Source organism: Drosophila biarmipes, chromosome 2R (assembly GCF_025231255.1).
Source record: "Drosophila biarmipes strain raj3 chromosome 2R, RU_DBia_V1.1, whole genome shotgun sequence".
NCBI classification, from domain to species: domain Eukaryota; kingdom Metazoa; phylum Arthropoda; class Insecta; order Diptera; family Drosophilidae; genus Drosophila; species Drosophila biarmipes.
In genome coordinates, this window is record NC_066615.1 from 17,392,471 (window position 1) to 17,406,430 (window position 13,960).

At 37.8% G+C, this 13,960-nt stretch overlaps 1 protein-coding gene across 22 annotated transcripts in view; it reads left to right on the forward strand.

Annotated features, from left to right (window-relative positions):
• Positions 1–5,474: 5,474 nt before the first annotated feature.
• The window catches only part of LOC108036224 (longitudinals lacking protein, isoforms F/I/K/T), a 63,133-nt gene continuing 54,647 nt past the window's right edge, over positions 5,475–13,960 (forward strand). For 8 of the 22 annotated variants that reach the window (XM_050887152.1, XM_050887147.1, XM_050887148.1 and 5 more), the window contains exon 1: positions 5,477–5,836. The gene's annotated coding sequence lies outside the window, so the exon portion shown is untranslated. Of the gene's footprint in view, positions 5,837–7,383; positions 7,722–13,960 lie in introns of those variants that run through there. The other 14 variants (XM_050887154.1, XM_050887160.1, XM_050887159.1 and 11 more) reach the window with 4 other exon arrangements.

Genomic DNA, 13,960 nt, shown 5'->3' on the forward strand with positions numbered 1-13,960 from the left:
TTTCTGGGCTATGTAACGCCTGTCGCTGCCAGACACCCGACCACTGGTCCACCCTCCACTGGTCCACCCTCCACTGGTCCACCCTCCACTGGTCCACCCTCCACTGGTCCACCCTCCATCCTCCTCCCATAGCAACTAACTCCCCCAACCCCCGGGGCATCCTCCCACCCCTGCGAGGGCGAGGACTCAGGGGTATTAGTGCCTTTCCCAGGACTCGGCTATTTTCGGGACTTTAATGGGTGTAGCGAATTTTTGTTTGCCATGCCTTGCCAAAACAGTTTGCCCAAATATTACCCATATAATTATTTTCTGAACTACTGAAGATTTAATATCTTAAGCCTTATAAGCAGAACATTAATTTTTATACCAACCAAATCAATTGTATCTGAAAAGGGGCTACTTAGAATCTCAAAATACTAGAAAAAACAGTGACAACCAGTGACAAATTTTAGACTTTATAAGTTATTTATTGGTATGTTTACAAAAAAATTTTTTTTAGTGGAGTAAATAACTTATTTTAATTTTACACTTTACAAATTTACATTTTTATTTATAAAAAATTAAAATAAAACTTGTTGAACACGACGATTTTTTTTTCTTTTCAAGGAAAAGCTTTTACATAGAGGTTGAAATACGAATATAGTTATTTGTTTCATTGAATTAAAACTAAAAACTAAATAAAGCTAACTATTTTTGTAAAAAAATGTAAGATAACCCCGATGAACACTATTCTTATCTGTACGTCACAGGTTTTAATATTAGGTTTATTATATTATGATCATGACAAAACTTAAATCAAATATTTGAAAATAAAAACATAATAATGTATTTTACAGTATGTAAGATAACCCTGAAACACCTTCATGCTATCTGAGGGTCGTATTATTTGGTCTATAAAAATAAATAGTTTTCTGGTGCTGGTTCTTATCTGTAGGTCATAACATTCCGAAATTAAACTGGCGAGCTGGGAAAAATAGTCTTCTGATAAGAAACTACATATGTGTGCAATTATGATCATGATACAAAATATCTTAAATTCTGAAAGTATCTTAGACTAGAAAAAACTCCATGCATTAATTTATGCTAAAGTTTTGTATTTCCCAACAAAATATCTTAAATTCTGAAAGTATCTTAAACTAGAAAAAACTCCATGCATCAATTTATGCTTAAGTTTTGTATTTCCCAACAAAATATCTTAAATTCTGAAAGTATCTTAGACTAGAAAAAACTCCATGCATCAATTTATGCTTAAGTTTTGTATTTCCCAACAAAATATCTTAAATTCTGAAAGTATCTTAGACTAGAAAAAACTCCATGCATCAACTTATGCCAAAGTTTTGTATTTCCCAGCGTAGTTCCCTATATTTATCGGCATCATCAGTTCACATGCTACATTTGGAGATACATATCTGCAAAGTATCACAGTAGCATCAGTTGTCAGGGGTATGGAAAGCTTCGTTCCACTCCGGTTCTCTAATGGGCTGCTCTGTAGGGTTGGAAAATCGATAATCTTGGGCGGATCGGGAGTGGAAATGTGCGCAGTTGGCCATCAGATAATGACGATGATGATGTTGGATATTTTCAGGGGGAGTTTGGCTTCCTTTCACTCGGATTAACTGGCTATTGTTGCTAGTTCCCTCTCTCTCTCTCTCTCTCTCTCTCTCTCTCTCTCTATCCATCTCCCTCTGTCTCTGCTTCTTTTGGTGTGACCCAAAAAGTAATGAGCAAAAGAAGAAAAGAATTTAAATTTGCAAGCGAAAGAAAACCAGAAAGTTCCATTAACAACAAAATATTTTCGGCAGCCTCGATTTCAGAGTTCTCTTCGGTTTTTTCGGGAGCGGGAAGCTGAGCCAGGGGGTCCATGGGGTTTTTTCCCCGATTGCGAGCGAGCATTCTTTCCAAAGCACAGGCCATCCATCAAGTGTACACTGAGACAAATGCTGGATAGTGAAAATTAATCCTGATTTTCTTATTTTAGATTAAAAAATTAAACAATTTTAGAGACATATTTTTATAACATTTTTGATAAAACATTTTTCTAAACTTTAAAAAAATGATCACCTCTTAGCTAAAAGAAATGTAAATTAGTGTTTTTTTTAGATTAAAATATACATGACATTATGTTGACTTAAATAACTATTAAAAGTTTAAATTTGATTTTTTTTACACTGGTTTAGTAATGAAGGATTACAAACCACATGTTTTTTATGCGGAGTTGATAATCCTATTTCTAATACGCAGATTGTGAAACATATATAAGTTTTAAGGCCATATGGCCCATGAAAACATTTAATACTTTTTTCTTAAAATGCTATTTTTGGGCACTTGTCACCTCTAATAAATAGTTCTTATAGGAATTTTATAAAATAACAATAAATTTAAAATTTTAAAACATTACATATAGCATAAACATTTGTTAATATAAAAAAATTTTACAGATTTGTCGTACTTATTAATCAAATATTTTAACTAAGCCTAAAGGCAAAACTACTGGTTATTATTTGTATAATAACGTTCTTAGAATATCTATTATACCTTCATATTTAACCATATTTTTTAGTAGCATTGAAGCTTTTAATTTTTAAAATAATATTCAACGAAGATCTGTTATACTTATTTTAAGTTACATCTAAATTGATCATAAGAACTTAATTTGCAATTGGTTTGTAATACTTTGTTAAATTGTCCAAATTGATCACGGTAATTCCAAGTATAGAACACATAATCTCCGATTGTTTTCCTCTGTGCGAAAATCGCTCGAAAGAGAGAGAGTGGGAGCGGTAGAAAAAGAGATGCAATGCTAATTCCGATTCGAGTTCGAAATGAAAACGAAGCGAAGCTCAAAAACCCGAATCCGATTTGGAATTGGAATAGGGAATTGGAATTGAGCGGCGCGAAATCATAATGGAAATCAAAAATAGCAACCAAACTCGCACACATGCGTACAGACATACAGACAAACGAAGTATGTGGAAAGAAAAGCCACAAAAATGTGCTCGACGAAAATTGTTGAGCAAAGGAAACGGCGGAAAAAATTCAATTACATATTGACTTTTGTTTATTTGTTGGCGGCTTTGAAATGGATTGGAATTTTGGTGTGCTGTGTGAAATCACGGACTCCAACTTTTTCGTTTATTTGTATTTTTTTTTTCGAGCGGGGTGCGGCATAAATTTTCACTTTGCCCAGGTGGAATAACAACAACAAAAACAATGAAAAGGCAGCGTGGAAGTGTTGCCAAAAATACAAAAGCACACACACACACACACACTGGAATTTCGAATGCCAAACGAGTTTTGGAACTCTGGTTCCACTGCTTCTTCTTACCCTCGGCGAATATTTTCTTCGTCATTCGAGGCCAAAAAAAAGCATAAAAAATAAACAAAAAGCGTTGAAAAAAATTTCCAACTTTTATTGTTAATTTCTTTGAGCGCAGCTTTTTAAAGCTGCGCGGGCGAATTGGTACACTGCACGAAACGATTTTAACTTTATCCTTTGTAACGTTTTGAGTACACAAATTGTAATACTTCTTAAAGGCGTTATTTTACTTTTCACAATTTTAACTATTATTATTCCCACCTAAATAGGTTGAAGAAATTAAGAGTTAAATTTTATTTTTTGGTACACTGCCAACAACGATTTGATCTTGATCCTTTATAACGTTTTTAGTACACAAAGGCGTAATTTGATTTTTTACAATTTTAACTATTGGTACTCCCAATTGGAAAAATTGAAAGTTAACTTTGTTTATTTTATCTAAATTCAAAAAAAATTCATAGTAATACTTCAGAAAATAATAAAAAAAATTTCAAATAATGATTATATGTCTTTTGCAAAATATTCATTCATATTATATCTCGTTAACTGACATATTTTTTAAGTTTTTCAATCCATTTTTTGAAAAGATAGAATGTTATTTTAAAAAAAAAAAAGGTCATATACCACAAAAAATTATAAAACCTAAGGTGTTGCAATTTTCATAGATTTAACTTACACATTTAGAAAAAACAGACTTATATATTTCAAAAAACAAACAAAAAATTTTACAAAATTTCAAAATTTTATTTTATTGTAGATTGTAGATAGTTTCTAAATCTAGAATCATCCTGTTTCTCAAAGTGCATTAGCATTATTATCGTTCCTGCTTTTTCGTGTAATTATGGTCTTGTGCTGACTTTTTATACACATATTTGCCCAATTCAAGTAATCATTTATATTTAAGCATCAAAATCAAGTTTTGGCAATTGCTAATGCAAGACGGGGAAAAAATGGGCAAAGATTCATATGAATGTGCGCCGTGTGCTCGCAGGTATGCTTGTACATTGACGATTTTATTAGAAAGTAGCAATTGGCAAGACAAACAGATATGCAAAATGGCAAAATGCAAAAGTACAAAAAAGAGTGGAGCCATAAATTGAAAGTTTAATCTCTTCATGACACCTTTCTAGTTCCCCAGCCGGGAATTTTAATTGCCTCGCTAAAAATAATGACAGGTGGCCGGTGAGTTATGTTCTTCGGCGTTAATTACACTTCTTTTATTTGTAGTAATATTACCTACATTAGCTGTTAATTTATTTATATTTTATTTTGAGAAGTTTCTGCATATGCATGATGAGATCATTTCAGTTGGGTACTTTGTTCTGTTGAAAAACACCTCGAAAAGAAAGTTCGAGTCGATTAAAATAAGCCATTATTAATTCATTAATGAGGATGTCATTATTTTTTGATACTTAAACAAATAAAAAAAAAATTTTTTCCTAAGTAAAATTAATGTAAAGTAATTATAAAACAGTTGTTATACTAATCAAAAAAAAAAAAGTTAAATTTAAATGGATTTTTATGATTACCGTTTTTTTTTCTTTTAGCAAATTTTAAATTTGTTAAATGTAAATACATAAATTAAAATAACCCATAAAGAAAAACTTATTAAAATAGATTACGCCTTCTCTAAACCTTGTACAGATTTTGTATCTGTTGTTTTTAGGTGGTGTCTTCTAAAAATATTTTAATATATTCGTCTAAATAGTGAATTTATTTTTTCAAATTATTTTTAAATTAATAAAAAACATTATTACATAAAACATATCTTCGCGATCAACAGAGCTCTTTACATAGAACTCCACATCGATATACCATATTTTCTTATGTACAAGGTGCCAACCGAAAAACAACATTTTCTTTGCCTTTTCATTTAGCGCGACTTCCTTTTGCCACAACCCCTTCTTCTTCTTTCCCCACCTCTTCCCCCTTCCACATTCCACCTTTCCAAGCAGACAGTTGCAAAAAGCAATCAACTGTATCGTCGAACGCTTCCGTCTCGCTCGCTCTCAGCGGTTCTAGCGCACGAACGATCTTCGGATTTTCGAATGCAGCAGAAAGAACAACAAAAGCAGAAACTTCGTGCTTACACACACACACCCACAGACAGGCAGGGCCTATTTCTTTTTTCGACTTTTATTCGAACTTTTTTGCAGCGATTTTTCAGTAACAAACGGCAACTCTCAGGAATAAAATCGTCGTCGCTCCGCTCGTTAAACCTTCGTCGTTCCCCACCCACATCGAGAAAATGATTTGTTAGTAACTTACGAAGCTAGAAGCGTTACATAAATTTTCCAGTGGAATATCGAGAAACAAAAACCGAGTGATGTAAATACATTTTCGTGTCGAGTGCATAACTATAATTTATTATAATTAAGCTTGCGCAGCAATTAAAAAAGAGACAAAATAGATAATAATACATTGGTGTTTGTGAGTGTTTGCCGCCTCCCGTGAGAGGGGGAGACAGGGAGAGAGCGAGAACGTGACCGAGTTGCAATGAAAACTCCAGTGGAAATTCAGGTGAGCGATTGTCAAAAGACGTGATGTTATGCGGGGATTATCATTTCCAAAGCAAAAGTCCCAGAAGATCTCTAGAATTTGTGGGACTCTCCACTCCTCGCATCAATTAGTATTGGTTAGAGCATTTGGCTTTGGCAAGTGTGCGTGTGTTGTAGAATTTCGCACTGGAATGTTAATTTTCCGGTCGAAAATCGAAATAAAACCGTTAAAAATTAAGGTACATATTTGGGTACACATAATTTTTACACAGCAAAAATTAGAGAGTGAGCCAACGCCAGGCGATGAAGTCATGCTGGAAGCCAAAAATAAATCAACGCCGATCATAAAAACGTTTGGAGAGTGCACAAAATATAATTTGCGCTTTTTAGTAGGAAATGCATTGCACTGCTGCTCGCTCACACACAGGGAAACTATCCCCCATCCCCCTCGCACACACTTAACAACTGCAACGAGAGAGAGAGAGAGAGAGAGAGAGAGGAAGCGAAAGAGAGAGCTTGCTCGGCAACGGTAATTTTTACCATTTCGAACATTATGGCTTCGCTTTGGCCGCAAAAACAAAAACAAAAAACAGAGCAAACAAAAGCTCGAAGCAGCAACAAAATCTCGCCCCTTGGTGGGAAACAATAACAATTGCGAATGATATTTTCGAACTCCGCCACATAGAAGCAGAGTTGCCAGCCCCTGTCGTTGACATTTGGGGGGAACTTCCCAGAAGAGGTTCTATTAAACCACTCTATTAAGCAGATGAGTTTATCTAATTGCAAATCTTACAAGTCATAAAAAGTTGCACTGCGAATAGGAAAACTAATAAAGTGTTTGAGCAGTGCCCCAAGTGCATTGAAAATGCAATTTCCCTATCATAACTTGTCTGGTTCTCACAATTGTAATCTTAAGTCTAATGTTTTTAACGGATGGTATTTGTTAAAACGACAAATTTAAATATCCCGAGGAAAAGAAGTTCAAGCTACCTGTTTAAGCTACATTTTGTTATTAAACCTTTATCCAGAATATTTGTATTTCAATTAGACAGGTTCTTGACGGAAGTTTAAATAAGAGCGTACCAATCGTTTGAAAATTGTACTTTATGTTGTTCTTGTAATCGTCATTGACCTTATCTTCTACCGATCCGGATTGGCAACTCAACTTCTTGCTTGCGTGGCAACTCTAATTGACCAATTGTTATGGATCAAGTTCGTAAAAATCTATCAAACAGGTAATTCTGATACAAGCTATGTACATTAGGAGTATGTATGTCACTTGACCTTCTGAAGTGGCGTTAGCTTTTGTGTTGCTCTACGATCCGTTCCCGTGAGTTGGCAACTCTGCGCGGCGAGCATACAAAAAAGCACACGGAACGGTAAAGGAAGAGGAAGCGGGTGTGAAGGGGAGACAAACAGACGACGTCAACCCAACTTTTCGAACTCGCACTCGCACTCTTCGGGTTTCGGTTTCGTTTCTAACTCTCTCTCGCTCGCTCGCTCTCTCTCCGTCGGCGCTCTTCGGCAGCTCTGCTTTGGGCACTTTTCGTTTTTTCGTGCGCCAGCGGAAAGTCGCGTCAGTCGTCAGTTTTTCTTCAGTGGCTTCGCGCGTCCGCAATTTTCAGTGTGTGGTGCGTTGTTGCTGCTGCCTACTCTTTTTCTTTCTGCTCTCCACGGCAGCGGGAAAGGAAAATACATACACATGCATACAGGGCCCCATCACAATCACATACAGTAAAAATAAATTCAACTTTATTGCTTTTCCCCCGTCGCGTTATCGTGCGTGTGTGTGTCTCTGTATTATATACATATATATATTTATATATGTATGGCTTGGAAAAGCAACACCAAAATTTGATATGTGCAAAGTTTATTGACGACTACGTGCTGCCTGTGATTCTATTTCGGTGTGTATTGAAAAATATTGATAAATAATCTAGTTAAATATACTATCAAATAATGTACAGTAAGAACTTGCATTTGAACTGTACTTGGCAATTATCGGCTTGCGTGTGTGTGTCTGTGTTTTTGCATATCGAATCGATACTTCCAGTGGTGTTTCTATCGATTTTTCCCTATGTTCAACGAAACGGGAGAAAGCTTTTCTTTCTCCCAGCGAAGGGAAAAGAAAGAGCGGGAGAGGGAGAGCTTTCCCGCAAAATGCAACGCTGAAGTATATGACGGGAGATTTTCATTAATTTTCACGCACGCACACACAGCCAGTGGCTCACTTTCCATGCAAATGAGGTCAAGTGTTGCAGTGGGAAATGTTTCACACGTACGAGCACCCCACAAATGTGTGTGTGTGTTGGAAAGTTATATAAGCTTTTTATTACAAATCCGGGGGGAGAAGAAAAGAAAAGCTTGTAATTAGTAAACAAAAGACACACGGAGAAGTGCAATAAAAGCGAAATGCTGATTTGTGAAACTCCTAGAAAAAAGCACGTTTTTCATTTCGATAGATTCCCGAAGTCTCGCTGGCCGCCATCTTGGTTTTTCCCCCACACATAAAATATTTTTTCAATGCTAGGCTCTCTCGCTCTTTTGGCTCCCCTTTTCTTTCTCTCCCGCTCTTTTCGTCTTACTCCCTCGTTCGCTTTTATGTTTGTTCACAGGGCAACAAAAAACACAAAAACAAGCGTGAAATTTTCTCTCTGCACTTTTCACACACACTTAGAGACATGTGAGAGACAGCACGGCAGAGTGGGTGAGAGGGAGTGGGAAAGGGAAAGAGAGAGAGCAGGCGGTCGCCACATATTTTGTTTCCACTTTGTGCTACACTTCTGCTACGCCGCTTTTGTTGTTTTCTTTTCGACACGTTTACACATTTCCATTTTTCATATTTTCGTGTCGCCTAATCTGCTATAGGATTTCTGCGACGCTGCCAAATTTCACCTGCGACTTTTGCAAAAGTTTCATTTGTTTACATGCTACGCACATGGGCAGAATAATAACAATAATAAATGAGATATAAAAAAGCTTTTGCGCAACAAGTGTAGGAAATGAAAAAGTGTGTTTCCCCCCCCACTTCTTGCCTTAATTCTTTGTTTACCATTTATATATATTTTCTTCGAGTCATCACATTGGTTCTTTTTCGAAAAACCAATGACCTTGCATTGAATTTCTGACCTACACACGCACGTGCCAAAAAAATACAGTTCGCACTTTTATTCTCTGTTCTCCACTATTCGCAATGTTCTTGTTATTACAGTAAACAACTAATATAGAAAAAGTAAAACGAAGGAGGGAAAATAATGAGCAGCCGTTATCGGCGACTGCTCTTTGGCCGACTTTTATTTTTGTTAGTTTCTATTTACCTATTCGCTTTGGCCATTAGCGAAAAAGTTCATTGAACTTGTTGTGCGTTTTATTTCGCCGTTTATTGTTGATTATTTTCGGTGGCTTAGTTTTTTTCACTTTCACTCGAATTGGCCTGCCCATTTAGTAAGTTTTTGACGGATGTAAGCAAAGAAATATTTATTTTATATTATATTGAAGTATAGATTCATTTTGGGATTAATATTTCAGAAAAGGAATATTTAAAATACATTTTTTGTAAATCCTGCACAGTGGCAACCATAGCACTATTAAACTGAATCTAATTTGAATAGTATGGCAACATTGAGAAATCGATCTACTTTTCGATCGTTAGTCCAGCAAATGCCCTTGAAGCACAAGCGGAAATCCCTCAAGTAGGTGGCCCAAAAAATGTGATACTAAAAAGCGAGCAAGCGACACCATCAGCAGGGCGAATCTCCATGGGACCCCAAGATAGATATAGATAACATCACCGAAACCCAAGGCATCGCCACTTCCTCCGCTCCCACTCAAACAGCGTTCTCGCAGTCGCAGATACATTTACACAGATACATTCGCGCATAACAAGCCCTTAACATTCACTTTAAATAGCTTTTCGAGAAAACAAGTTTTGTGGTTGACGTTTTTTTTTTAAATACATTTTTCGCTGCTTTAATGGCAAAACGACATTTTCTGCGGCTGAACAGAACCGAGCGAAGCGGAAAAGGGAAGGAAAAAGAAGCATGGAAATTGTGGAAAACGATATGATCCAATACACCTCGAGGAATTTAAAAATCCAGACATCTTTTTATAGATGAGAACAGAAAACAGTTATTAGGATATTAAATGTATATAAAGTAGAAAACCCTTTAAAGTTAAATGTATCTTTAAAATGCATATATTTTTAACGGTTCCCAAGAAGGGACGAACTTTGAAGAACGAAAACCTTGTATAAATAGTATGATTAAAGGAAAACTTTCGTATGATTCGCAGAGGGCCTGGAAAAAACGTTGATCTCTTCCGAGAAATTATACTAACTAATCGAACTTTTGGTAGTTTACCCGGACGATCCCATGCTGACTCAGATTGTTGGCTTATTTTCACCTGATCGCCGCCACTCGCACTTGATTCAGCTTTCAGTCCTCGGCTGTAGCCTGTTTTCAGCTTCTACATGTGCAAAGCCAAAGCATTCGACGGGCAGAAAGGGTGTAAAAATAAATAAGTGAGCGACAGACGCCTACGTGGGTTTTCAGAGCTGTTTTTTCCACATTCCCCCCGAGTTTTCTGCTTTATTTTTTGGGCTCCGAAGCGAGAGAGTTGCGTATGTGTGTGCTATTCGGCAACATTTCCAGCTGCCAGAAATTAAATTATTGAAAGTCAGTGCGAGAGTCAGTCAGTCAGTCGACGACGAGTCGGGTTTATTTTTACGTCGTAAATATACAAATTTTATGCCTCGCAATGTGTGCGTCTGCATGTATGCGGCTCGGTTCGGGCAGAAAAAGATTCCACTTTATGCAAATCTTGTGGGGGAAGTTTTATATACTATATACTATGCCATATACTGCTCGTTCTTGGCCTCCAACACGGTCTTTTTCACTTTTCTCTCTTCGCCTCTTTCTCGATTTTAAGTTATTTCCATTTTAAATTTGTTTTTCTGGTGTGTCATGGCGATTTTTCTGGCTGCGATGTGAAATGAAATGAGTTTCTTAAACTGGTTTTTCTGCCAACCGATCGGATCGGAATGGAACACAGAACGGATTGGATCGGATCGGATCGGATCGGATCTCGGTTCTCGGATCTTGGATCTCTAAGCCAACAAACACAACTCGTCGACTTGCCAACCGCCGAGAATGGCGACCACCACCCGCTCCTCCGTTTCGCTTTTCGAAATGGCACAGTTCTTTTATGTTCTGAAGAACCGGTTTTTCTTTTGACTTTTGCACAGAACACACACACACGCACAGAACTCTTGAAAACCAGACACAGCCCCCCCATTAATATGCCCAGGTTTAAAGTCCTCTTTCTCGCTCATGATGACCAGGAATTTTCATTGTATCAGGGGTGAGAGGGCTCCAGACTGTGGCGGCACTTCCTGTGTGCCAAGGAGAGGTGGTAAACGAAAAGGACGACAGTTGTGATCCACCATCTGCCGGCAGGACGATGAAAATGGAGGGAGAACACATATACACATTATGCTGTGCCCAGAGCCCGGAGAGGGGGGATCGGCTTATTTTACTTAGGGGTTGATTGCAACCCCAAAAACACGGGTCGAGCGACAGGACCCTCTCCCTCGTCCTCCTACTTTCCCGAAACCGGTTCGCCCGAGGTTTCTACCTTTACCGTCTGGCGCGTGCTTAGAAAACGGGGACCGACATCCGTCCATATCCCTCATAATGTCCCGCTCCCCATCCCACCATAGCATCCCATTTTCATTTCCATCTGGCACTCGAAAAGTCTGTTGGCATTGAACCCCCTGAATTAATTAAAAAGCTTAAACAAGTTCCTAACAAAAGCATATAACAATGGTAAAACGCAGATCTAGGCCTATAGAGCAAAATGTACCACTACATTTTAGTTTCACAATGCAATCTATTTCCATCCGACATTTATCTTATGGTATCACACAGCCTTTTTTGATAGTAAATGCAACCCAATCAAAATGCGAAAGATCTACCATCTGTTTTTCGTACTACAGCGGTTGCAAGAATAAACTAAAGTTGAGTTTTTCGCTAACAACGTTTCGTAAAATGAAAATTTTGAACGTAGTTTGATAGTAGATCTCAACACAAAGTAATATTTGCAAATTTTAATAGATCGCAGCAACTACTTCTGAAAAGTATGAAAATGTGCCATGCTTTTTTCTTACAACCCAGCAGTTGCTAAATCAAACTAAAGATGAGTTTTTCGCTAACAACGTTTCGTAAAATGAAAATTTTGAACGTAGTTTGATAGTAGATCTCATCACAAGATACATTTGTAATGTACAAGATTTAATTTATCATAGATAATGGTAAGCAACTCGCTTATAAGAAGTATGGAAAGTGCATTGAAATATTTTCCAGAACCCTGCGGTTGCAAAACCAGAATTCAGTTGAGTTTTTCGCTAACAACGTCTCGTAAAATACAATATTTGAGCGTAGTTTGATAGTAGATCTCAACACAGTTTCGGTATCTTTTGAGGACTTTTATTTTTTATCTGATCGAAGCAATTTGCCATTAACAAGTATGAAAAGTACCAGGAATTTTTCTTACAATCCTGCAATTGCTAAAACAAAGTTCCAGTTGAGTTTTTCGCTAACAACGTCTCGTAAAATACAATATTTGAGCGTAGTTTGATAGTAGATCTCAACACAGAATAACTATTTTTAGAAATAATATGATATAATATATCACATCCATAGAGATGATCAATGTTTGGGGATACGAATGCAAAAAGGATCCTATTTAAGCAGCATTTCCACATTTATGCCATTCATACTCCATTAGCAACAGCCCTTATATAGTGTGTTGGATGTATTTTTGCCAAAACATTTCCCAAGGCAGTTGCCAGATGAAAACCCAGTTGAGATTTTCGCTAACAATGCTCCCTAAAACTGAGTTTTGGACATGGTTTGATAGTAGACCTCAACACAGGCTCGCTCTCTCAGTCTCCAATTACCGATTGCTCATTACTCCACCCCCACGTTTCGTGTAGTTCATCTTTTGTGGGTTCTCGTGGGAAAAGCGAACCCCAAAGAAGTGCCAGCCTTTGGGCCCAACTGTACTTTTCCGCACACGCACACCGACTCACTAGCCCTCTCTCGCTCTTTTCGGTCGGTCACAGGATCCCAATTCATAATCCTCCACCATCTGCGCAAAAATAAAACCTTGCAATGTGCAAAGAGCGCGCGTCATTCGTTTTCCAAAAGGAAGCGGCGGGAGAGCGAGAGAGAACGAGAGAGATCCTTTTTCGCCTCCCTGCAGTTTTTACTACCTACTTCTCTTTGTGCCGTCTTATGTACGCCATTGTGTGCTGGTGTGTGCGTTTTGTGGAAAACCCCTCCAATGCATCATCATTGGGGTAAAACGTCGCCGCTCCTCTTTGGTGATTTATGCAGAGGAAAAAAGCAGGTCAAATGGGTAATTTCACATTTCATATTCAAAATAGTAAATAGTTATGTCTTTACATGGTTTGCCTTGATATTGATTACTCACATTAACTACTCGACTAATCGTAATTGATCATAATTAGTTTTTCTTGCTGTGTATTTTGTGCGCATGCCTTGCACCTTCCTTCCATGTGGACCATGTGTTTGGGTGTGTATAACAGAATCTCGAAAAACTGATCCCTCCGCCTAACGGTACTTGGCTTGGGTCGCCCTGGGGGTGATTCTCTCCCTCTTGCTCCCTCCTTCCTTCTCTCGCATTTTCTCCCTGTCTAGTTTTTTGCGCCTGGATCTGGCGAAAAGTGAAAAACACAAAGGGGAGTGAAAAAGGGAGCCTCAAGTCACGTAGACATTTGCGTATGGCCATCTCCCTCACTCGCTGCCGCGGAGAACACTTAGTTTTCAAGGTTTTCGGGGGATTCGTTTTGGGTTGCTTGAAGGAAAACTGGAGCATTAGTACACAGTTTGTTGCATTAACTTTGCAATATAATCATTAAGAAGCAAACATAATTTAAATCACTTCGAAAATCAATGCATTAACGTTTATTCCAGTCCGTTTTCGCTACCTGATGTTTTGGTGTGAGTGTGTATTTCCCGTTATTTCGCTTTGGCACGATTATTGCCGCTGCAGTTCTCCTTTTTCCTTTGCGCTCCTTTTTCCGCTGCCGACGTCGCTGCCGCAGCCTACCTGCCTCTCTCGCTCG